Source organism: Protopterus annectens, chromosome 1.part1 (assembly GCF_019279795.1).
Source record: "Protopterus annectens isolate FY-2018-M chromosome 1.part1, PAN1.0, whole genome shotgun sequence".
Lineage (NCBI taxonomy): Eukaryota > Metazoa > Chordata > Ceratodontiformes > Protopteridae > Protopterus > Protopterus annectens.
This window is the reverse complement of record NC_056726.1, coordinates 106026559-106053909: the sequence shown is the minus strand read 5'-3', so window position 1 is coordinate 106053909 and position 27351 is coordinate 106026559.

Genomic DNA, 27351 nt, shown 5'->3' with positions numbered 1-27351 from the left:
CCCTGGCCCAGCAATCAAGTAGCTTCAGTCCTCACCACTAACACCAGTGAGGGGCGTCTCATATAAGAGGAAAGGATAACAAATACACACAGTAAAGTGCAATTTCCCTTAAGAGCACACAGAGATCACAGTCAGTCTGGGGCTGGTCGCTCCCTTGCTCTCCAGGTCCCTAATAAGACTCCCCACTGGCACAGCTATAGGGTCCAGATCTCAGCCTAGTGTGCAAGCTAAAACCTCCAGCACCCTCTCTGTCCAACCATTTTAGCTGACACACACACACACACACACACACATATATATATATATATATATATATATATATATATATATATATATATATATATATATATATATATAAGCTGTTTGGCTGGCTGCTAAATACCTGCAATCAACTATATTACAAGCTGAGTTAAGTAAAAATTTACAGTTTTAAATATAGTACTACATTTTATTTTTCTGATGATTTATTTGTTTCATTGAATATTGTGGTTTCTCTGTCTCTCTGCAGTTAGTGGAGGGTTATTGTTTTTTTCACTTCTTTGATATTCGTGCTTAACTCTTAGCCTAGAGGGTTTCTATGTGCTATTATAAGTGTTAGTCACATATCTGTGAATTTATTTCTGCGTAATGTCTGAGCTGTTTTGCTGGTTGCTATATATCTACAATCAACTGTATTACAAGCTGAGTTAAGTACAAACTTGCACTGTTAAAGATAGTACTGCATTTTTTCTGTTTATTTGTTTAGTTGAATATTGTGGTCTCTTTGTCTCTCTGCAGTTAATGTGGGGTTATTGTTGTTTTCACTTCTTTGATATTCGTGTTTAACTCTTAGCCTAGAGGGTTTCACTGTAATTATAACTGTTAGTTACATATCTGTGAATTTATTTCTGCTCAATATCTGAGCTGTTTGGGTGGCTGATATATACCTACAATCAACCATTTTGCAAGTTGAGTTAAGTACAAACTTGCAGTGTTAAAGATAGTACTGTATTTTATTTTTATGTTTATTTGTTTCATTGAATACTGTGGTCTTTCTGTCTCTGTGCAGTTAGTTTCATACCCTCCCTACCTGCTCTTTTGTTGTGGTATTTATCTTGGCGGCTTTGGAATTGCCCGCCCATCCTGTAAATGTGTGTTTGAACACTCCTCCTGGGTCCATCTCATTTGCTCACTCAACCAAATACAGTGAGATCATATTTTGATTTCAGACACTCCCGTCAGTCCTATCTCTTCAGCTCCATTCCAGCTCTATCCTAATCTAGTGTCATTAGCTCATTCTACCTAATCCAGAAAGAACATTTGAGAAGGCCAACTCACTTAGGTCCTTCACCTTGAATTATCTTCTGTTACTCCGTTCTCCCTTTCCACGTTTCTAAAAAAAAAAAAAAACTTGGCTAGAATCTCCTTGTGTTCTGACTGAGTGTGCTTCTCAGCTGATAAGCATATTTTTGGCATTTTGAACTGTTGAATAAAACAATAATTGAATTCAGTTCAGAATACAGTTTGAATAAATTGCATTTATTTAAACTGTATTTGCTATAATATTGCTACACATTCAAGTGTGCTAGCTTGTACTGCACTTGAATTGTTTTAGTGCTGTTTTAGCTGCTTTTCTGTAAAAAAAGAAAAAAATCCTAAGCTTGTTTCCTGCCTTTCCTGTAACTAGTCTATTCCAGATACAGATTTGCTGTATCCAGGACTGTATGTAAGCTATTGAGCCCCCCAAGCCTTTCTGTGTTGGAAGGAAGCCTTCTAGCTTATCAGTGGGAGTGGTAAGCATTAGGTAGCCTATCTACCACAAGAGTGGTTTCTGGCCCAGAAATTGTAGTTTATTGGCTGTTTGGGCAGTTGTTCCATCTCTTTCAACTTTCTGGTTTAAAAGCCAGCATTTGCACTTGTTTCCTGCTTTTCCTGTAACTAGTCTAGTCCAGATACAGATTTGCTGTATCCAGGACAGTTTGTAAGCTTCTGAGTGGTGCCAAAGTCTGCTCTTCAATTTCTCCCTTAGATCTGCTAGTTCTCTCCTCTCCTGCACTTTTACTAGCTTATTAGTCGAGCACTTTACCAGACTTCTTGTAGCAATTATTATAACACACAAAAGTTTTACCAGCACTAAACGTTCTACAAGGAAAAAGCTCCAGCACTTATTATTAATGCCCACCCCTCCAGGCATGTCTAAAGGTCAGTTTCCTGTGCTTTCCCCTGTTAACCTGGTGAACCTGGAAAGCCTGAGGCAATGTAGCAACTGCCTCATGTACACCGACAACCCTCTCCTCTTACCTCCCAACACTCAGACTTGTGAGAGATGCACTAATATATCCAAAATGGAAGCCAGCCAAGACCAGAATAGATGGTCAAGAGGAGAAGGTCAACACTTGCACCACATCACATGGAACACATAGCCCTCCAGAACACACACCAGCACTGCCTTCACATAAAAACACAAACCACACACCCACCTTCATGGAGGATCTCAGTAAAAATCTTCCCAAGCTGTAGAGACCTCCAAGGCAGAAACACACTCGAACACCACAACGCAACACTAATCACGAGACATGTAACTCTCCTAAAAAGTGTGCCACTCAACCAAAGTCCCTAAGGCAAAACAGCATGCCCAACACACTAGTCATAGGTGACTCGATAGTGAGGCACACTGATATCCCACTTACTAGGCTGAATAAGGAGAAAGTAACAGTCAGCTGCCTGTCAGGCACCAGAGTCTGCCACATAATGCACGCACTCAGGTCCCTCAACAACAGGTACAAATATGACTCTGTCATTGTACATGTGGGTGCGAATGACCTGAGACATTCCTCCCTGGACTACATGAAAAGATACATGTAGGAGCTCTCGGATTATGTAGCCCAGGCAGGTATGACCATAGCCCTGAGCAGCATCCTACCATCACCCAGAATGATACCACAGTACAAGCAGAAAATGATTGATTTCAACAAATTGCTACATTTCTGGTGTCATTCTAAGGGGGTCCAGTATCTGTTTGCCTGAGATGACATGATTGACAGACCTCAATGCTTTGCCAGAGATGGCCTGCATCTGTCACCCCTGGGCTTCCGGATACTGGCCAAGACTCTTGCCACCCCTATAGTGCCTTTTTTAGGCGGTGTTCCAAAGACCAAATTACCATTGTAACAGCTACAAACAAATACGATCTGAGGCTCATGCTGCTCAATGCTAGAAGTCTAAATCTCAAAATGCATTCACTCGAAGCACTCCTTAAAATGGAGAACATCGACATTTGTGCTGTAACAGTGACCTGGTGCAAGGCAGCAGAAAGCACCCCTGCACTAACAGGCTATAACTCATTCCACACCTTTTAGCCCCAGAACTTGGACTGAAGCTCCAAAGGTGGTGTTTTTTCCATATTCATAAAGGATGTGCACACCTCCAAACTGGTAGCCCAACATAACGCATCAGCGATACTTCAGGTGCAGCTACACTGGGTAAGACAGCAATTCAGGTTGTAGCCTGCTATAGGTCATCAACCATGTCCCAAGACTCAAACTCCACGTTCCTAAGCACCCTGGAGAATATTAGGGTCCAACCTAACACTCTCATACTGGATGACTTCAACTACCCCTCCATTAACTGGGAAAACTACTCATGTACCAATAAACTTGCCGAATGCTTTTTGGAATTCATTAATTCCAATGCCCTGGACCAGCTCGTTCTTACCCCCACTAGAGGTAGCAACATTCTTTACCTGGTCATTACTAACATAGATGACCATTGCTCTATACCAATAGTCAACTCCTCCCTGGTTAGATCCGACCACAAACTAATCACCTTGGAAATCCACCCCCCCCCACCACAAAGGTAACTACATTGAAAAAATTCTCCAAAGCTAACTCTGGACTCCTAAAAACAGGGGTGGCTAACTTCATGGCACCCATGCAAATGGAGAATAGTTGCATGACTGTCGAATCATACACCAGAACATGTATACAAATGCATGGATATCGCCATACCCAATAGAACCAAGACTCTCTCCTCCAAAAAAAGGAAGTCAATCTGGTGGTCCCCTGCCATAAACAAACTCTACAACAGAAGGAGGAAACTGATGCGGAATAAGGTGAAGTCCCAAGACTGGAAAAACTCCTTTGTCAGCCTCAACCAAAAGTTGAGATCCCTCATTAAATCATCTAAAGCTAGCTATGAAAACAGAATTGCAGCAGATAGTAAAAACAACCACAAGGCCTTCTATAGTTATGGAAAGAATCTCCATGGCAATAACCAGATTTGCTCTGACCTACTGCACATTGGTATCTTCTATACTGAGCCAACAGATATTGCCAATATACTGGCCAACAAATTCAGTGGCAACTTTACCCCCCCCCCCAAAAAAGGACCAATTACAATACCAGTAGATTGCCAGACACCCAATATTACTGCTGCACAGGTTAAAACAGCACTGTCCAAGGCCAAGAATACAGCTTCTATGGGACCTGACAATATCCCTGGCTGTGTTCTACATAAACTATAAAGTGAACTGGCACCTCACCTGTGTGCCCTGTTCAATCACAGCCTCACCTCAGGCTTTGTCCCTACCGAATGGTGCACTGCTACAGTCATCCCACTCCACAAAGGAGGAGTGTCTACAGACCCTGGGAACTATTGCCCCATTAGCCTGACGAGTCTGATATGCAATGCTATGGCACGCATCATCATGATCCTAATAAACAAGGATATAGGGAATCTCCAAACTCTGGATCCCACACAGTTTGGTTATGTGAAGGGTAGATCATGCCTGCTCAACTTGGGCGACTTCTTTGAGTCAGTCACCAGAGCTGTGGATGAAGGCAATGTGGTTCCTACAGCCTAACTTGATCTGGCCAAGGCCTTTAATACCATTCCCCACTCAGGAATCATAGAAAAAACTCACTAAGCTAGGCATCAATCCCTGTATCACTAGGTGGGTTGCAAACTGGCTCACAGATAGAACCCACAGTGTGAAAGTAGCTGACTGTAGTTGACTCCAATTCAGACTGCCGACCAGTCATGAGAGGAATCCCACAGGATTCAGTCCTGGGTTCTTTCCTGTTTGGTATCTACTTCTCTGAAGTCCAGGCCAACACAAAGGAACTCTGACTGACAAAGTTCACAGATGATTCCAAGTTGAGAGCTATTATTAACATCCCAAGTGATGTTGACATCCTACAGAAAGGCCTCACTGAGACCAACGACAGGCGTCAGAACCATGGCCTTATGCTCAGTGCCAAAAAATGTGTTGTCATCCCCTTTGGGAAAAATCCGTTTCCCATGAATTACCACATGGATGGTACTCCACTGAACACAGAAGGTGTTATAATAGATCTGGGAACACAGGTTGAAAGCAACCTCTCTTTTGACTACCACATTGCCACTGTGGTCAGATAGTCCTTCTATGTGGCACATCTCATTACTATGGGTTTTGCATCCAGAAAGAAAGAGGTCATTGTCTCCCTCTACTCTTCCCTCATTAGGCCAATTGTTGACTACAATGCCCCATTTGGCATGTACCTCACTAGACACCTGCAACAACTGGAGAGGCTGCTAAAGTACCTCACAAAGAGGATCTTAGGCCTTAAACACTTGGCCTATATGGACAGACTCAAAAAACTCCAACTATTCTCTGTCTCATATCGCCTACTTAGAGGCGATCTCTGCTTGACCTAGAAAGCAATGTCTGACCCAGCTCTGTTAGAAATGCTACATCTAAAGAAATCCCACTCCCTCCGCACCACACACTCCAGAGACCTCAACCTCATTACCGCAATCAACAGAACATACTGGAGGGTCAGATTCATAACCCAGAGACTGCCCATGCTATGGAATAGACTTCCTATACATGTCAAATAGGGCACCTCACTGGCCCTCTTCAAGAGAAATCTTGATGAGTGGATGGGAAATAGAAAATTCACCCCAGGGATCACACTATTGGCTCTACTTGACAGAGGCACTGGGAACTAAGGTTGGGTGGCACAATGCTAGAGTAATCCTATGGGCTAGGCTTGTAAAGGCTCTAGGGCCATTAGCCTAGTACACACCTATGAACCTATGGATCCCCTTCTAATATTCGAAAGGCCATATCATCGAATTTAATTTTTATAAGACAAAAATCATGAAAATGAATTACCCGAATGGTGAATTTTTCCCAGGGCAAGTAAACACTTGCCCAACATGCCCTTTTCTACACTGGAGTTGGTATATATAGTTGGGTGGTGTGGGGATGAAGCCCCCCACCTAGGTGGATTTATTTATTTGGTGTGAGTTTTGTTGGAGTTTGGGCAAGTGTTTACTTGCTCCGGGAAAAATTTGCCTCTTGGGTAAACAAAATTTGATGATATGGTCTTTCAAATATTAGAATGGGATCTATATATATATATATATATATATATATATATATATATATATATATATATATATATACACACGTGTGTGTGTGTGTGTGTGTGTGTATAAGAATTTATATCACAATAACAAAAGTTATGAAAAACAATGAAAACTAACCATCGACTTGTGATCTGTGAAAATAACAAAAACAAGAATTTTTGCACCTCCCTAGGTGGGCAGCACCATACCCTGACAAAAGACTATGAAATCTCAAACCACTGCAGAAACGGGTATATCACCTAATTGCACATACTGGCAGTTCTCAAGCAAATCACTAACAGTACATATAAATTCAAGTAAAACCTCTACTAAGCACAAATTAACCCACCCAAAAACAACATAATATCACTCCCACCTCCCCCATATTATAAAAAGTAACTAAATAAATAAAAAAAAAAACAAAAAAAAAACCAACAACAATCCATGGATTGGGTATCATCATCATCAGCCCCTTTTTTCCCATTTTTTCTACATGCGGTCAGGATATCGTGTTAACTGTCGCCAACTCTCTCGATTCAGTGCCACACTCCTGCCTTCTTCAACACTCATGCCTGACTGTCTCAGATCTTCTTTCACACAATCCATCCACCTCTTTGCTGGACATTCTCGCTTCCTCTTGCCTTCTTCCTGTCTGTCCCAAATTTTCCTCACATGTGCCCAAACCACCGTAATCTGTTCTCTTTGACCTTTCTTCTGTTGGAGCTACTTTGGCTTCTGCTCTTATGTCCTCATTTCTTCGTCTGTCCCACAGTGTGCATCCTACCACCCTCCTCAGGCACTTAATTTCCATCACCTCTAGCTTCTTCAACCGTTCTGCCTTTACTGCCCAGGTTTCTGTACCATACAGTAGTACTGGGCACACGACTGTCTTATACACCTTAGTTTTCAGCTTCTTTGGCATTCTTCTGTCATAGACTATGCCTGATACTTTATGCCAGTTGGCTGAAACCCCTCTAATTCTAGCTTTGACCTCTTCATTCAGCCTACCCTTCTCCTCAACCACCCCTCCCAGATACTTAAAGCTGTTTACCTGTTCCACTATCTTTCCATCTATCTTTATTCTCATCTTCTTCTGACTTCCCCAATTTGCTGCTATTACCACCATCTTATCTTTGCTTAGTTTCATCACGTGTGCCTTCAGATTTGCATTCCATTCTCCTATCCTTTGCTGAAGTTCTAACTCAGAGTCTGCCTGTATGGCCACATTGTCTGCATACAACAGCTTTGTTGATCCATCCCCTCCAACCTGTTTGCTAATGTAGTCCATCACCAGTATGAACGACAGTGGGCTCAGAGCTGAACCCTGATGTACACCCACACCCACTAGGAACCCCTCCGGGAGGCTTAACACTCTTCGTACTTGAGTCATTGGGTCCTTGTACATAGCCTGCACTAATTCTACCAATGTTTCTGGGACTTCAAACCACCACGGTACTGCCCAGATCAGCTTTCTTGGGATCTTGTCATATGCTTTCTCCAAGTGTAGGAATACCCAGTTGGACTCTCTCCTCATCTCTAGCTTTTTCTCATGTATCTGTCTTAATGCAAACATCAGGTCAGTTGTGCTGCATCCTGATCTGAATCCAAACTGCTCATCTCCCATCTTACATTCTACTACTGTGCATATCCATTTGTCAGTCACCCTCTCCAGAACTTTCATGCAATGTGATAGGAGTTTGATGCCTCTGTACTGCCCACAGTTGTGGATGTCCCCTTTATTCTTGTACACTGGGATGAGTACACTTATTTTCCATTCATCTGGGATACGCCTTTCTCTCCACATTGCAATTAGTACCCTCAGGAGCCATTTCTTCCCTATCTTACTCTGCATCTTTATCATATCTGCAATGACCTCATCTGAGCCTACTGCTTTCCCTGACTTCATCTTCCATAGTGCTGTTCTTACCTCTTCTAGGGTGGGCTCCTCTTCTCTCATCGTAGGCTGTTTCTGGGGCAGTACAGCTTCTGTGGGATTTTCTTCATTCAGAAGCTGCTGGAAATACTCCTTCCATCTGCCTTTGATGTCCTGTGGACTGGTGAGCAGGTTGTTGCTGGCATCCTTTATGAAGGGTGTCTGATTATCTTCTTTATCTTTGTCTTTGCCTTGCAACCATGATAGATTTTCTTTGTGCCATCTACTGAGTCACTTCCCAGAAGTTGGTACAGTGCCTCCAATGCCCTATTCTTTGCTACTGCAACTTTTTTCTTAGCCAACCAGTAGTCCTTCCTAGCCTGGTCAGTCTTTTCTGTCTCCCAATTCTTCCTGCACTCCTTTTTTCTTTTGATGACTTCCCGGACTTCTGCATTCCACCACCAGCTTTCCTTATGTACCTTATTTCCATACCTGGCTCAGCGGCATATCTTTTCTGTAGTCCTAACACATGCTGTTTTTAGGTGCTGCCATTCTTCTTCTAATTCCTCCTCTTCTTGGGGTGCTAGAGACCTGAATAATTCCTTGAACTGCTGTACTTTCTCTCCATTCAACTTCCAGGTCTTCAGCCTGGTCTCTGTTGACCTTAGAGCCTTCTCTGACCACTGCTTGCAGCTGATTGTGGCAACTAGTGGTTTATGCCGTAGGCCGACTGTTTCACTGGGGTTGACTTTGCAATCATGGATTCTGCCCCAGTGCCTTTTCCTTACTAGGAGGAAGTCTACCTGAGTTGCATGTTGACTGCTCTTGTATGTGATCTTGTGACTGTCTCTCTTTCTGAACCATGTGTTGGCTACTATCAAGTCATTTGCCAGACAGAAGTCTAGAATGTCTTCTCCTTCTTTATTCCTGCTACCCCACCCATGTGGACCCAGGCAGTCCTCATATCCTGTTCTGTCTGTCCCGATATGTGCATTCAAGTCACCCATTATCAACACCAATTCATGTTGTCCTGCTTTATTTAGCAGGTCCTGCAACTGCTGTGTGAATGCATTCTTTTCCTCACTATTACAACCCTGCTGTGGGGCATAGGCTGAGATGAATACTGCCCTATCATTACACTGGAGTCTGACTGCTATGTGTCTGTCATTAATTCTGATGATATCCCTTACCGCCTTCTGAAGCCTCTCTCTCACTACAATTCCTACACCATTTCTAGCCTGCCCTCCACCTGAGTAGTAGACTCTGGATCCCAAGCCAAGTGGCTTTGCTGCACTGCCCTTCCATCTCATCTCCTGGATACATAGGATGTCCAGCCTCCTCCATATCATCATGTCATCCACTTCCAAGCTGCCTCATGTCAATGAACCTACATTAAGCATAGCAATTCTCAGTTCATGTTTGGCAGGTTGGTTGGTTTTACATCGCTATCCCAGGTAACATTGGCCGGGCAACTAGACACTGGCCAGCCAGTAGCCCCAAGGCTGCTGAGCTTTATGGCAGGCACACACTGGCCAATAGGGGTACATATACCCATCCTGCCTCCTTTATGGGTCCCTGGTGTGGTCAGAGTAGGCTGGGTCCTCAACCCACTTATCACCAGTAAATAACCATGCTCATTTTTGGCGACATTAGTCAGCATAATCGAATCACCTAGAGCCATATTTTACACCATCAGTGCATAGTCTGTGATCTGTGTTCTCCTATCTTGAGGATACTGTGCACCACAGTAGATGCCCAAAGCGGTAGGTCTGTACAACTCTTCCCCCTGTAGGACACCATGTAGAGTCTGAGCTGCTGTCCACACCTCCATTCATTGGTGAGTTTGAGATGGAAACACTCAACATGTTTTTTTTTTGACATGGGAGAAACCCCACAGAGCCACAGGGAGAACATGCAAACTGCAAACAGGCATTGGTTGGAGATCAGGACTGAACATTGTACCTTGTGCATGGGAGGCGAAGACCTTAACCACGAAGTCATCTGGATTGGGAACTAAGTATAAATTCCTGACTCTTATTTCACTCTGCTGAAGCATTATTCAACATAGTAGCTGGATTCAAAAAAGGAAAAAAAACTAAGGGTAATGCTGCTCAATGCCAGAAGTCTCAACCTCAAGATGCATGCACTGGAAGCCCTTCTCAGTATGGAGAACATCGATGTCTGTGCTGTGACTGAAACCTGGCTCAAGGCTCCAGAGAGCACCCCGGCACTATCAGGTTTTACCTCATATCATGCGTTCCGGCCCCAAAATCCGGACAACACCAAGAAAAGAGGGGGGGTGTCCATATTCATCAAGGACACCCTCACCTCAAGGTTGGTGGCAATGCACGATGCATCGGAAACCATCCAGGTGCAATTAACCGTAGGCAAGACTGCTCTGCAGTTTGTAGCCTGTTACAGGCCACCCTCTCAAACTCAGAAACCTCACACAGCTTTCCTGAAAACACTGGAGGGGATAAATATATTTCCAAACACCATCATACTGGGTGATTTCAACTATCCAAATATAGACTGGGATCACTACTCAAGCCCCAACACTCTAGCCCAAAGGTTCCTAGAGTTCATAAACTCAAATGCCATGGAACAACTAGTCACCATCCCCACAAGAGGAGAAAACATACTAGATCTCATCATCACAAACATGGGGTCACAATGTTCAACATCAGAGGTATACCCATCATTGGTGAGATCAGATCATAAACAAATCTCATTGGAAGTCCACATCCCGCCCCCACCCCAGATAAAAAAGACCACAGTGAAGAACTTCTCAAAAGCTGACTTCACACTTCTAAAGACTGGTTTGGTCTCTTTCAAGGCCCCCGAGCCAGCGGAAACCATTACTCAAACCACTGAATCACTTACAAATGCCTTCTACCAGCACCTCCAGGACTGCATGGATCAGGCAATGCCAAACAAAACAAAGACTCTTTGTACCAAAGGCAAGCGTCCAGTCTGGTGGACCCCAGCCATAAACAAGCTTTACAACAAAAGGAAGAAGCTACTACAAGATAGAGCAAAATCCATAAAAGGGAAGACACCCTTGATCATTATAAGTAAAAAACTGAGATCTCTCATAAAAGCATCCAAGGCAAATTTTGAGAGAAAAATCGCTAAGGACTCAAAAGACAATCATAAGGCCTTTTTTAGCTATGTTAGAAACCTGGGAGGAAACTCCCAGATATGCTCAGAATTAGTGCAAAATGATGTAAAAATCACGGAACCTACAGACATTGCCAACATACTGGCTGACAGGTTCAGTGCAAATTCCCCCCCCCCCAAAAGGAGAGATATCTATACCAGAGGACTGTAGTCCCCCAAACATCTCAAATGCTCAGGTAAGAACTGCTCTCTCCAAGGCGAAAAACACAGCATCCATGGGACCAGATGGTGTCCCCGGTTGTGTGCTCCATGAACTCAATGAGGAATTAAACCAGCAGTTAGGGCAGCTGTTTAATCTTAGTCTCACATCAGGATACGTACCCAAGGAGTGGTGTACGGCAACGGTGGTCCCACTTCACAAAGGAGGTGCCTCCACCGACCCCGGAAACTACCATCCCATCAGCTTGACAAGCCTGGTCTGCAAAGCTATGGAGAGGATCATAATGGAACTCATAAATAAAGACATAGGGGACTTGCAGACTTTGGATCCAACCCAGTTTGGCTTTGTCAAGGGCAGATCATGCCTTTTAAACTTGGTTGACTTTTTTGAAACAGTCACCAAGGCCATTGACGAGGGCAAGGCAGTCCACACAGCCTACCTTGACCTGGCAAAGGCTTTCGACACAATACCCCACTCAGGTATCATTGAAAAACTCACCAGCTTAAACGTAAACCCATACGTCACAAGATGGGTTGCAAACTGGCTAAGTGACAGAACCCACAGGGTCAGAGTTGCTGGCGCCATGTCAGACTCCAAGCCTGTCACAAGTGGTGTCCCACAGGGCTCAGTCCTGGGCCCACTCTTGTTCGGCATCTACTTTTCAGAGGTACAGGCAAACACAGGAGGATTATGGCTGACAAAGTTTGCAGATGACTGCAAACTGGGCACCATAGTTGAAAACCCATCTGACACAGACATCCTTCAGAAGGGTCTCATAGAAACGGATAACTGGTGCCAGAGCCATGGCCTAAAGTTAAACGCCAAAAAATGCATAGTCATCCGCTTCGGGAAAAACAAGGTTACCCCTAGTTACCATATAGGTGGCAATCCACTAAGCACAGAAGAGGTTATCAGGGATCTGGGGACCCAGGTTGACAGTAACCTTTCATTTGACACTCACGTTGCCAAAGTAGTTAGGAAGACCTTCTACATTGCCCACCTGATCATGAAGGGTTTCACATCTAGATCAAGGGAGGTCATCGTTCCCCTGTACTCATCACTCATCAGACCAATGATTGAGTACAATGCCCCATTCGGAATGTATCTGACCCGACACCTGCAGCAATTGGAAAGGCCCCAAAAGTTCCTCACCAAAAGGATAAAGGGTCTCAAAATTATGTCTTATGCTGCCCGACTGAAAGAACTCCAGCTCTATTCAGTCGCTTACCGTCTGCTCATAGGTGACCTGTGCCTGACATACAAGGCCATGTCCAACCCGGAATTAATGAACATGCTTCACCTCAAAAAATCTAAATCCATCAGAACTACAAGGGCAAGAGACTTAAACCTCGACACGGCTATTAATAGGACATGCTGGAGGGACAGATTCATCACCCAGAGACTCCCTATGCTGTGGAACAAAATCCCGGTTCATGTGAGGCAGAGCACCTCGCTGGCCTTGTTCAAGAGAAATCTTGACCAATGGATGGGAGATCGCAGGTATACCCCAGGGATAACCTCAGTGTCACTGCTTGACAGAGGCACAGCAAAATAATGGGCATAGTATCCTTCAAACTAAAGGGGTGGTGAAAGCCACAAAACTCTGGGCTAGGCTTATAAATGCCCTAGGGCAGATAGCCTAGTATGAACCTATGAACCTATGAACCTATTCCATATATGAACTGGTCTTTTGCAATTTATTGAATGCACATTGGTTTGATAAATGAAAGGATGGTCTAAACTGCCCAGTTCGAATGCTTGAGAATTCAAACATGTTTGAATGAAAAGGTTTTTTTTGGGTAGGGGTGGGTGTGAGAGTGTCTGTTTATTAGTTTGTGGGCTGGGGTTAGGATGTAGGTTAGGTATGGCATAACTTTAGTGTGTGCATGAAAGTGTTTGTGGGTTAGGGTTATGGTAAGGATTAGGAATGGGCATAGCTTTAGTGTGTGTGTGTGTGTCTGTGTGTGTGTGCATGTGTGCGTGTGTGCATGTGTGCGTGTGTGTGTGTGTGTGTGTGTGTGTGTGTGTGTGTGTGTGTGTGTGTGTGTGTGTGTGTGTGTGTGTGTGTGTGCGTGGATGCACATGCATATGTGTCCATGAGTGTAAGCAGGTAGGGTTACAAGTAAGTGTTAGGTAAGGGGATAGTTCTGGTGTTGTGAGTGTGTGCGGGAGTGTTTTTGTGTGTCTGGGCTTGTCTTGTTTAGTGGTAGTGTTACAGAATATTTTTTAAGGCAAGATGTATGGTTAGGGTTAGGGGCAGGGCTAGAGTTAACATACATTACTGAGGTGGTTGGGAGAAGCGCACCCTGTAACTTTGGGGCAAGGATTTTAAAGAAATGAAGATACCTTTTATACTAGGCAATTTAATAGCAATAATGAATATGAGAGCATACTTATAAATAACAGGGATTGTATTAACATAATCTACTGCAGTAACTAATATAACTGACTGTAGTAAGAAACCTTTTTAATAAAAATAAGAAAACCTTTAAAAAACTCAGTATTCACAGTATTCCATTCCCCAAAAGTTTTCTGAGTAAAGGACTGACAACACGTCTGCTTTCAAATATGTTATATTCCATGTATATCTTCATTCAGGTATGGAATAAGAGAAATTGATTATATTTAAACATAACTAAAGAAAGTCATTGCTAAGTAAATAGAATTGCCTGGAGAGATATTTTCACACGACAATTTGAATTACCTTACAGGCATGAGTATCATTAACTTTATGGTAAAGTCCAGACAAAAAGTCCTTGTAGTCATGAACCATCTTAGATTAAAAAATTAGGTAAGTTATGTCTTACTAAATGAATAGATTCCTGTCAGCCGTGTCTTTTTACAACAGATGATAATTATCACTTTTCTTTTAAGTGATTATGCTTCATTGCTTTAAGTAGATTAGTGCCATTACTGCGGTCATGATCTACACAAAAGTCATTAACTATTGTTATGATTGCATATTTTTCTTATTCATTCAGTTTTTTTTTAACATGTAAATTGATTATAGCATATTCTGTTTTCACAATAAGAGAAATTATTGCATGGTGTTCTGCTTAAACAAGGTGTTAACTCAAAAATGGATCATGGCCCTCAAAGCTAGATAATTTTTATATTCGTGTCTTTTAAGAAGTAAAAGATGATATTTTTCCTCTCATTTAATTCTGTAAAAGTAATAGCAGCTATCAAATGTACTACGGTTGTTGAGTCAGCGTGCTGACACTGTATATCCATGAGATAAGGTTTTTGAATGATAAAATGCCCAGAAAGGATTCTGCACTTGAAGTGATTAATATTTAACTAGCTTCATCAGACAGAATCCATTTTCATAGAAATCATGCTCTTTTGCATTATTTATTTCAAATATTTGATTTAACTGAAGCTTGAAGTATTGACAGAAAACAGCACACGTGCACTGTCTCACACACACACACACACACACACACACACACACACACACACACACACACACACACACACACACACACACACACACACACAAAGGGAAACTCATTATCTATGTGTGTATTTCTTTTTTGTCACATATATATTTTTTAAAGTTTCCAAGCAAAACATTAATTAAGTCAAACAAGTCACGTTCCAAAGCAGTATCTGAATTTAACATTATATACAGTAGTGACTGTGATTATCATAGAGGCATTCCCTAATATCCACCCTCCCATAAGACTACATTGTGATATCCATTGTTTAGTTCAAAGGAGACCTCTGTTATCGGCCCTAGGTTCCTATCCTAGGGCTGTTATAGTTTGGCTCAGAGGATGCTCACGCTGATGTTCCAAACCTCCTGCTGACATACATATCAATGCTCTCACCCCAACCAAATGCATATCTCATATCTGATAACACTGACTTCTTATGCAGCTGTTACCACCTGTATAGGTTGACACAACTGGTTATGCAATAGAATATTTGAGTTCTGACATTCTCTGATCATCTTCTATAGTGGTTAATTTGGGGTAACTAATACCTGTCCTCTTCACAATGCTTGCTGGTAAACAAGGATGCGAAATATAAAATGATCTCAGAATGGAGTCATCAGTGTTTGCAGCTCCTAGTTAGATAACAGGAAATGCAGAATATTACCCACCTAGGTATGGCATTTTCAGTACCAGTTTACCACCTTTCTGTTATTCCATGTTTTTGTACAGGGGTGTTACACCACAGATTCAAAGTCTGGCATTCAGTCAGTAGATTTCGGTTTGTGATCTGTAATGGATCTGTTTGCAGTCTGTTGGTTAAACTCCATATTGCTGATTAGTAGCAGTATGATCATTTCCACAGCTTGGGGTCAGTGCAGTTTCTCATTCATTGTAGCGTGTGATCCAGCAACAAGTGTGTATCTGTTTACAAATTCTTCACGATCTACTTAAACAAAACAAAACTAGGACATTACAGACAGCCTCTGGTTTCAGTCCAGCAGTTATCACGGAAGATTAAGGCTATGAGTTCTTAGGTTCATAGGTTCATAGGTAGGTACTATGCAATCTGCCCGAGGGCATTTATAAGCCTAGTCAGAGTGTGTCAGCTTTCGCCGCCCCATTGATTAATTAACTGAGCCTCTGTCAAGCAGAGGCAATGAGGTGATCCCAGGGGTGTATTTTCTGTTACCCATCCACTCATCAAGGTTTCTCTTGAAGAGTATTAGTGAGGGGCTCTGCCTAATGTAGTTAGGAATTTTGTTCCAAAGCATGGGGAGTCTCTGTGACAGGAATCTATCCCTCCGGCATGTACTATTTGTTGTTGTGGTGAGGTTTAGCTCACTAGAGCATGTGGCTCGCAGTGACTTGGATTTCTTTAGGTGGAGCATGTTCATCAATTCTGAGTTGGACATGGCTTTATAAGTCAGGCAGAGATCACCTCTGAGTAAGCGATATGCCACTGAGTACAGCCGGAGTTTTTTCAGTCAGGCTGCATAGGACATATGTTTGAGGCCAGTAATCCTCTTGGTGAGGTACTTTTGTGGTCTTTCCAGCTGTTGGAAGTGTCTTGTGAGGTACATCCCAAATGGGGCATTGTACTCTATGATGGGTCTTATGAGTGATGAGTAGAGGGGCAATATAAACTCTTTATTTCTAGATGTGAACCCTTTAGTAATTAGATGGGCCACATAGAAGGATTTCCTAACTATGTTGGCAATATGATTGTCAAAGGAGAGATTGCTATCTACCTGGGTCCCCAGATCTCTTATTACCTCTTCTGTATTAAGGGGGCTGCCACCTATGTGGTAATTCATAGGTGTGTTGTTTTTCCCAAATGGGATGACTATGCATTTTTTGGCATTTAGTTTGAGGCCATGACTTTGACACCAGGTGTCCGTCTCAGTAAGGCCCTTTTGGAGGATGTCCATGTCAGCCAGAGAGTCAATTATGGCTCCCAGTTTGCAGTCATCAGTGAACTTGGTTAGCCATAGTCCTCCTGTGTTTGCCTGTACTTCTGAGAAATATATGCCAAACAGTAGGGGTCCCAAGACCGAGCTTTGCAGGACACCACCTGTGACTGGTTTAGAGTCGGACCTGGAGCCCACTATTCTTACCGTGTGAGTTCTGTCTGTAAGCCAGTTGGCAACCCATCTCATGATGTAGGGGTTTATGTTCAGGCTGGTGGGTTTTCTATAATACCCGAGTGGGGAATGGTGTAGAAAGCCTTGGGGAGGTCAAGGTATGCTGTGTGAACCACCTTTCCCTCTTCTATGGCCTTAGTAACTGTCTCGAAGAAGTCAACCAGGTTTAGTAGGCATGATCTGCCCTTAACAAAGCCGAACTGGGTTAGGTCAAGTGTTTGGAGGTTCCCAATGTCTTTGTTAATGAGTTCCATGATGATGCACTCCATAGCCTTGCAGACCAGGCTAGTCAGGCTTATGGAGTGATAGTTACCAGGGTCAGTTATGGCCCCTCCTTTGTGGAGTGGAATGACTGTTGCTGTGCATCATTCTGTGGACATGTAGCCTGTGGATAAGCTGAGCTTGAACAGTGTGTTTAGGTGGGGGGTTAGTTTGTTCTGTAGTTCGTGCAAGACGCAGCCTGGGACACCATCTGGCCCCATTGACACTGTGTTTTTGACTTTTGAAAGGGATGTTTTCACCTGTGCGTCTGTGATTTCCGGGACACTACACTTTTCCGGTATTGTTGTGGACCCTTTTGGGGGTGAGATGGGGGTGAAGTTTGCACTGAATCTATCTGCCAGGATGTTGGCAATATCAGTAGGTTCAGTATATTTTGTGCTATTTTGCACTAGCTCAGTGCATATCTGCGAGTTGTCGCTTAGATTCTTAACATAGCTAAAGAAGGCTTTGTGGTTATCTTTTGAATCCTTGGCTATTTTTCTTTCGAAGTTAGCCTTGGATGATTTTATGAGGGACCATAGTTTCTTACTGATACTGATCATGGATGTCTTTCCTTCTTGGGATTTGCTTTTTTTCTGAACTAGTTTCCTCCTTCTATTGTATAGCCTGTTTATGGCAGGGATCCACTAGACTGGTTTCATTCTCTTAGAGGAGTGCGTCTTGGTTTTGCTAGGGATGGCACGATCCATGCATCCTTGTAGGTGCTCATAGAGTGCATTTGTAAAGGTTTCTGCATCTTGGGAAGCATTTATCCTTTAGCGTGGGGGCTGTGAAACTTACCGCCTCTGTCTTAAGTAAGGTGAAGTTTGCTTTAGAAAAGATTTTTACTGTAGTTTCCTTAGTTGGGGGTGGTGGTAGGGTATGGACATCCAGAGTGATTAGTTTATGGTCTGATCTAACCAGTGACGGGTTGACCTCCGGTGTGGAACATCTGTCGCACATGTTGGTGATGACCAGGTCCAATATGTTTTCACCTCTGGTAGGGGAGTTTACCAGCTGATCCAGGGTGTTTAAGTTGAGGGTCTATATTATATCATCGAACGCTTAAAAAAGCGAACGCTGATTGATCTACCTAATTTAAGCGAAAGCTTACAATCTCGAACTGTCAGATCAGGGAAAAAAATCGTTGATCCAAAACGCATACACACAACACAAGCACACCAAACAAACAGAAATCCACACACATACACCTAAAATCTGATACCTAACCCTAGACTAAACTATGCACACACCACAAACTACCCACTTACCTTAACCCAAACCCTAACCCTAAGGTCTGTCACTATCGCACACTCACCTCACCCGCTCCCTAACCCTAACTCACTTAAATCTGCCCTAACCCTCATGTCCATTCAATCACACACACACCTAACCCGAGCCCTAACCCTAACTCACCTAAATCACCCTAACACTCACATCCACACAATCACACACTTACCTGAATCCGTCCGGTAACTTTCCACCATAACACTGAAAATACCGAAGCAACAGAAACGGACAACCGAATTCTTTCCCTAGGAATAAATTCGAGTTTCTGCTGGTTCGATATTTTGCAGTTTCACAAAAATAAGTTCGATCAATCAGCGTTCGCTTTTTTAAGCATTTGAGGATATAATATAGACCCTAAGTTGATGAATTCCAGGAAGCGCTGGGCCTGGGAGTTTGTACTCAAGTAGTTTTCCCAGTTAATGGTAGGGTAATTGAAATCACCCAATATCAGGGTGTTCGGTAGGACCTTCATGTTTTCTCTTTCCTGTAGTCAAGGGAAGTTGACTCCTTTGATGTCCTTTTGCCTACTGTATGACTTTGGAAAAAATACTTAAACAGACAATGTTCCTTCCTGTGTTGCCCCTGAAATTGGACACTTGTATCCAGTGAGCTTACTTGGTTAACAATTGTAAATAAAAACATGTGTCAGCACTAAAGACACTTCCAACATTAAATTTATGCCTTAGTCCTGCTGCCAGTGACTTCAGTATTCCTCCATATTCAGCTTTCAGATGCTTCTGTCTTCTGTTATTCTGTTGATTCCTTATATGTGACAGCTAACTCTGTGTGGCTTATACTGGGTTGGTCTTCCATCCTGGAATGCTCTACACAAAGTTCTGCTCTTCCTCCTGTGTAAATTCTAAGGGGTAAAAACTGGCAAAGGGACAGGCAAACCCAGTGCTCTTGTTTTTTCTATTATACCTCCTACTGACATTCTTGCTGACATCGTGAGAGTAGTTACATCACAAGCAAATGCTCCCACTTACATGGTGATGTATGGCACAAACATCTTCCTCTGTACAGTGTAGCACAAGGTTATCACCATGCTATAGTTGTTTGTGCCTTACATAGTTTTGTTGTTTTTTATATTTACCCTTGTCCAGTTTTGTAATGATGCATAGGAAATAAGAACTCAAATAAACCTGCATTTGAAACTCATAAGATATGGAGATTGTTTCTAAAATGATGATTTGGACTTAGCAAATATCCATTGAACTGCTTATTTGGAGTAAGGAGATATCTATACTCTATTTTGGTGTGGCAGATTTAATGTGATCCTAGTCATCCGCAGGGAGTGCCTGAATAGCAGACTAGCATAAGTTTAATCACTGAATGCTGTTATTTGCTTGAGAGAAGCCTTCTAAATAACAAGTGTCAAAAGGTAGCTACACCCAGATGGGCACAATCTCCTCACACCCACAGCTCTGATTTGTCTTTCAGGAGCAAGAGAAAAGCATATAATTCTCTCACATTTTATAGCTTGAGCTACATCATTAGCAATAACATTTACATCTTCTTCTATTTCTGTCCTTGCTAAGGCCTGGAAACTGGGGATGAGATTCACATAAACCTGCAACTTTGCTGCAGTTAAGTGCAAGTAATAATGGCTGATAAGGATTAAAAAGAAGAGCTCTGCTAAACCATGACAGCTTGTGCATCAACATAAACATCTCCAGTTAGTGACACCCAAATCCCACTGCTCAGTTTACAAGCAGCAGGAAGTCCTCAAGTTGCAATGCTGAGCTGTATGCCTGGATCTGAAATAACTATATTTTTGTGTATAATATGGATGGATAATAGTGACAGGACAGGGCTGCTCTAGGTAGCTACTGTACTTTATGTGCCGCCTAGAGAAGAAGTTTCATTTTGCAGTTCATAGTGCTGTTCATAACAACATGCTAATTTAGTGTGATAGCCATGCTTCACCCCCTTAGCTTGATCTGATATCTCTGCTACAGTAGGCTGCTGAAGCAGTGATTTGCTGACCAAAGGAGGGCTTATTAAGCTATCTAGAAGGTTAGAACATGTTGAACTCCCATGTTCATAATTCATAATGGTTGCATTAAGATTCCTCTCTTTCAGTTGGGAGGCAGGCCTCAGTGAAGTGTGAGCAGTTTGGCTTGTTTTTTAGTGAAACTGCCTGCTCCACTGCACTGGTATTGCTCTGCTGTAAAGTATGGCGACAGCAAGACATCAAGTTGATATGCATTTACAAGCATACTGCTAGCATACACTCTCCTAATGCCCTCCGAGCTCTGAGCTATAGCCTCTTTTCTGAAGCAAGAGAAAAATCAGTAAACTTCACAAAATATTCTGATATTTGCCACAGGGTTTCAAATACCTGTTATAGCACTTGCTTTTCATAGATTTATAGATGCAGATGACTTCCTTGGAGAGATCTACAAATTAAGGAGAGACAGAAGTACCCAGCAGGAGTTCTATGACCCCATGGTTTTCACAGAAAGAGTGTGAATGGACTATAGAAACTAATGATGAATAAGGAAATAGGACCTGAAGGGATTCACACTAGGAATTTTTAGAGAGCTAGGGAAGCAATAATAATCTCATTAAATTACCTTTTTTTGCAAGTCCTCAAAGATGGGTACGGTTCCAGAAGGCAGGAATATGTTAGATGTGATTTTTATTTAGGACTGTAGCACAAGATAGAGGCTGAAAAGTATCACAGTGTCAGACTGTCCTCAGCTCTAAGGAAAACAAGGGAATTACTGCTAAAAAAATGCAACACTAATATATCTGGCTGCAAATCGGGCACAAGCCCTAAGGTGGCATGTTTTCATAGCAGGGATTTTGTGTTAGACAAGTTTTTTGATAATGTAATCAGTGTTATAGACCAAAAGTGTACCATAGACATGGCCTGCTTAATCAAAGTACATTACATAGTACCACATAAAAGGTTAATGACCCATTCAGAAGTAGAATGGGTCATATGGTTATACACAGATAAAAACATGTGCTAGACAAAAGAATAACAATGGTGGTCATAAATGGAAACAGTTAAGATGGAAGGATGCATACCCGTGGGGGGCCACAGAAATCCGTTCTCCATCTAGTCCTTTGCACTATCAGTTTTACAGTAATTGATATATTGTTGATGGTCTAAAAGGAAATGTGTCTTATTGATCATGAGTGAAAGGCATGCAACAGGGCTGATGCACAAAAATGTGTATTAAAGATGAATATGGACTTGAGAAGATTCCAGGGGTGGCATAATATTTGGCTGGGTAAACTCTATACAAAATAATGCAAGGGTATGTGCTTGGAAACAATATCCTTGGAAGTAAACACAAAGAAGAGAGGAAAGCAGTACCAACCACAAAACTAGAAAGGGACTTGGGGTAATAATATTAAATGTTCTAAAAATTACCACACCATGGAATACAGCAAGGAAATCTGTTAGGATAATGATATATATATATATATATATATATATATATATATATATATATATGTGTGTGTGTGTGTGTGTGTGTGTGTGTGTGTGCTTTACCTTCATTTTGTTGTGAGTGGTTTGTGCAACGTCCTTGCATCAAAAGTACAATGCAAAAAACTCACAATGGTGACACATATGTTCGAATGGCTACAATGTGAATGCATTTAGCCATTCAAACATATGGGACAAATGTCGAAAATGGTTTTCAGCTAAACCATTTTTGATATTTGTCCTCGGAAATGTTCTGTAATTCGCTGTAATGAGTCGCACAAAAGCACGATCGCACATACCATTTGCGACAAGATGAAGGTAAACCTATATATATATATATATATATATATATATATATATATATATATATATATATATATATATATATATATATATATATATATTGGAAGAGGCACTTACAGTGGAAGAAAAGGTATTGTAATCCCTTTTTGTCAGTGGTTTGCAAATCCCTATCAATTGTACTGTGTAATGTTCTGGGGGATTTATCTTTATAAGGGCATAGGAACAGGTTCAGTGGAGGGAAACAGAAATAGTTTATGATCTTTACCAGAAATCATATGAAGGAAGATTATGAAAATGTACAACTTTGAAGGAAGGAAGCAAAGTAAAATATGTTCAAAACACTTAAGAAAGTCATGGGAATGCATACAAGACAGGATGGTACCTCATTTAAAACTTCATTGGAGGGATATATGAAAATATGTAGATATAATCAGAAGAATCACAGTGACTAATTCAGAAGAAGCACAAAAATCTGTTTTTCTCAGAAGGATTTCAAATGTCTGGACTTGGAGAGGACATATTGCTAAAAAAGAGTAGCAAATGTCAATAAAACACAAATGACACCTAAAGCAATTCATACGAGGTGTAGAAAAAATTAACTCTAAGCTCTGCAGCTTATTTATTCATTATGAGAATGGTCTGTGTAGCTGGACCAAATGTTTTTAATAATGGCAAAATCTATTTTACATGTAAAAAGTAAAATATTTGCTTGCCATCAGCTACACTATATAGGTTTATAGATTAGTACTAGGCTAACTGCTCTTGCAAGCCTAGCCAATTATCCCTTGTGAGACTCAAACTCAGTACCTTGTGTTTGTAAGCAAACACCTTAACCATTAGGCTACTGTCCCAAGCCTATATATCAAAAAGCAATTTGAGATACAGTCCAGATGCTGAAAAGAATACTCTTGACACACATCAGACATTGAAGCAATGTTCATTTCATGTACTTAAGCTATACCATAACTTAGAAATAGGGTCCATTCCTTTTTGGTAAAATAAAACCCATAAACATTTGGAGAAATTAAAGAAAAGGGGAAAGACGTGCAGCGAAGACTCTGTCGTGTGGAGTGACAGAAGTACTTGGCGCACATATATCTCAGGCCTGAAGAATTCTCTATTATATTAATAAGTTATTATCTCATTTCCCTTAACAGCTCATTCACCAAGATCCTGTTAAAGCTACCTGTCTTCTGACTGGGAGAGCATGTATAATTTAATGTACCTGGTGCAAATAAGTCACAGTAAATGCCAAAATAAACCTCAAGCTGAGGGCACTATTCTGTTTAATTCCGGCATCATGCAGTATTGTATCTCTATTACAAAATATCATTGATGCAGAACTGCTTCTGTAATTTTGTCATATAATAATATATTGCTCAGGGTACCAGTTTTTTTTTTATTTCATTACAAAGAAATACTACATCCAATAACTGCAATTAAATCTGTATTTATAGCTACTCAGCTGCCTGATCTATCTTTTTAACATTTGGTTCCAATGTGACTAAACTTTCTTTCACTTTGCAGAGCTCATTTTTGTTTTCTGTATTATGACAGTTTTGCTTATCATTTACATTCAATTACTTGAATTTCAGTGTGAGTTTGCAACGCCCCCACATGCCAAAACTGAGGAAATGGGCACATCCAAAGCCTTTTACTTTCCTGGGATTCCTGTTAGGTACATTTCCCTGTACGCACCCAGAACATTCTTCAGCATTTTATAAGAACTTTGTCCAACCTCAGACACAGATTATCAGGTCTTACATGCATTTTTTGTACAACAGCATCTTATAAGATGCACTGTTGTCTAATTATGCCAACATATGAATTAAACTTTAGCATCTAAAAACTAGCATTTGCAATCCATTTTGGATTATTTTTATAAAAGCTGCAAGGTCACTGTTTATGATGCTGGCAGTTACATCTTTTATTAAGCAAGTTAATCAAAATAGAAATAGTCATGCTTTATTGTGGAACATTCTCTCATAATCTTTTCTTCCCAGAAAAAAAAAATAATGGCTTAACGTTTTAATTTGAATTGTGCTATTCATCATGATGATGAAGTCTATAATTTCAAGTGATGTTTATAATATACGGCTTTCAGGCTAGGATCTTCACATTTAATTTTCATGAGATATGGGATACATGTCCTTTTTTTTGCAGTGCCATCTACATGAATCTACATACATTTTTCATATTTTCATGTATATGGCAACTACTTCTTATTCCAGTAAGTATCTCTGGCATAGCTGAACATTTTCCAATGAAAAAGCAAGAAAATGAGCTAGTATGAGCTAGTATTGTAAGTAATGAAAAAGCAAACTAGCTAGAGCTGACAACTAATAGAAATCAAGAACATTATAAAAAATAGTTGCAGTTGTTTCAAGAATGACTGTGATCATAATAAAAAAAAATGTCTTCATTCTAACATTTCCAGTGCAAGTCATTGGAAAGAGGACAGTAACGTAAAAGGACAGGAAGAACATTGCTATGTTTTGAAGATACAATGAACACTAAGGAAACACTGATTTAAAAACAAAACTACTTTGAAACTGACTCTCGTACTATACCATCTTGGTGCAGTGAAAATTATAAAAATATTAACACATAGTAATATAATAAATAAGTTACAGTAAATCAGCGTTGTTAACAAATCCAGAAATTGTAATGAACCAACGACAAATCAAAACAAAAGGCAGCCAAAGGAACGTGACCAAATTAAACCAACTGTATTTATTAAGCGCTTTTCGTTCCCTTTAATAATAGAACTTCTTCAGATGAAGTAATCAACACATTCAAACTGTTTAAAAATCTTAAAACAAATGTCATATGACCAAGTATAACCAATAGTAAACTGTTCCCCCAACTTATAAGAATTAACCCTTCTATGTTTGTGCAAGGTTAAAAATCTTCTTAAAAATACAGGTTTCTTTCTCTACAGTAAGTAATTGATTTTGCATATTATTAAAAGTAAACATCCGTATCTCACATACCAAAAATTCCACAATGTCAACAAGCATTACTTTGCTAAGTACAATACCCTATCTCATTCAACTTTTTAACTTCAAAATACATAAACTAGAACTAATTTTATTGAGCCCTGGATGTTGCCCAGCACTAAGTCTCAACTGCCATAACAGCTCAAGTCTCTCCAACATAAGTGAATTTGGTCCCCCTCTTTCATCTATAATTATTTGGTTTATACCTCTAAATTTAAACTTGTGTTCAGGGTGTTCAAGTGCGTGTTTTGCTAATGCAATCTCTAGTTTACCTCTTCTTATACTATAGAGGCGTTCGTATATTCTTTTTTTAAATTTACGATCCATTTTACCCACATAAAATGCTGGGCACAATTGGCATTGAGCAACATACACTACCATCTTGGAGTTGCATGTGAGCTTTTTCTTTATGCGTTAGAGTTTAGGAACATAATATATAAAAACTGGAACCTCCTTAGAGGACAAGTATCACTATTGGATAACTTCAATAATCCCCACCCAAGTAATCTTTAAGAGAGGCAGGAACCTAAAAAGCTTGCTCGACAACAATGGAAGTCAACTAGTTAAGCATCCAGGGATGTATACATGTGGTATGTGTAACTATTGCAGACATGTAGTTTCTGGACAAACATATACAATTAGTGACAGGAAGTACTGCATAAAGAAAAAGCTCACATGCAACTCCAAGATGGTAGTGTATGTTTCTCAATGCCAATTGTGCCCAGCATTTTATGTGGGCAAAATGGATAGTAAATTTAAAGAAAGAACATACAAACACCTCTATAGTATAAGAAGGGGTAAACTAGAGAATGCATTGGCAAAACACACACTTGAACACCCTGAACACAAGTTTAAATTTAGAGGTATAGACCAAATAATTATAGATGAAAGAGGGGGACCAAATTCACTTATGCTGGAGAGACTCGAGCTGTTATGGCAGTTGAGACTTAATGCTGGGCAACATCCAGGGCTCAATGAAATGAGTTCGATTCTATGCATTTTGAAGTTAAAATGTTTAATGAGATAGGGTATTGTACTTAGCAAAGTAATGCTTGATGACATTTTGGAATTTTTGGTATGTAAGATATGGATGTTTACTTTTAATAATATGTAAAATCGGTTACATACTGTAGAGAAAGAAACCCATATTTTTAAGAAGATTTTTAACCTTGTAAAGACATAGACGGGTTAATTCTTATAAGTTAGGGGAACAGTTTACTATTGGTTATACTTGGTCATATCACATTTGTTTTAAGATTTTTAATCAGTTTAAATGTGTTGAATACTTCATCTGAAGAAGTTCTATTATTAAAGGGAACGAAAAGCGCTTAATAAATACAGTTGGTTTAATTTGTTTCACTTTCCTTTGGCTGCCTTTTGTTTTAAATCAGCTTTGTTACATTGTGTAGAAAATGTCATACAGAGTAAATTTTTCACTTTCTTTCTATGTGTGACCTTTAAATTTAAGATTTCTTGTAATGCTGGTGTATGTAAGCCTGCAAAGAAGATGCATATGTCTTCTGGTAGACATTTCCTTTTGTTGAACTCTATGTAACACTGGAAGAGGCATGCAATGCATTTGTGCCTCCTTCAGCTGGTTGGCTTATACCTTATGCTGTTATACATGCTGTGACAAAAGGAGATATTGCCAGCACAGCTAGCTGGAATTTTGTAAATAATTATATGTCATTCATGAATATCAAAATGATTTATACAAGATGCTTGTGTTACAAATGTATTTGAACTGTATGTCATGTGTATATCAAACTGCTTGTACAGATGTATATGTTGAAATGGTATTTGTAGAGTGCTATGTTTGAAATGTAACCATAGTGTGCCCTTCTGGAAGAGAACAGAAATGTACATGCACTATTGTAACTGTTTAAATGTATA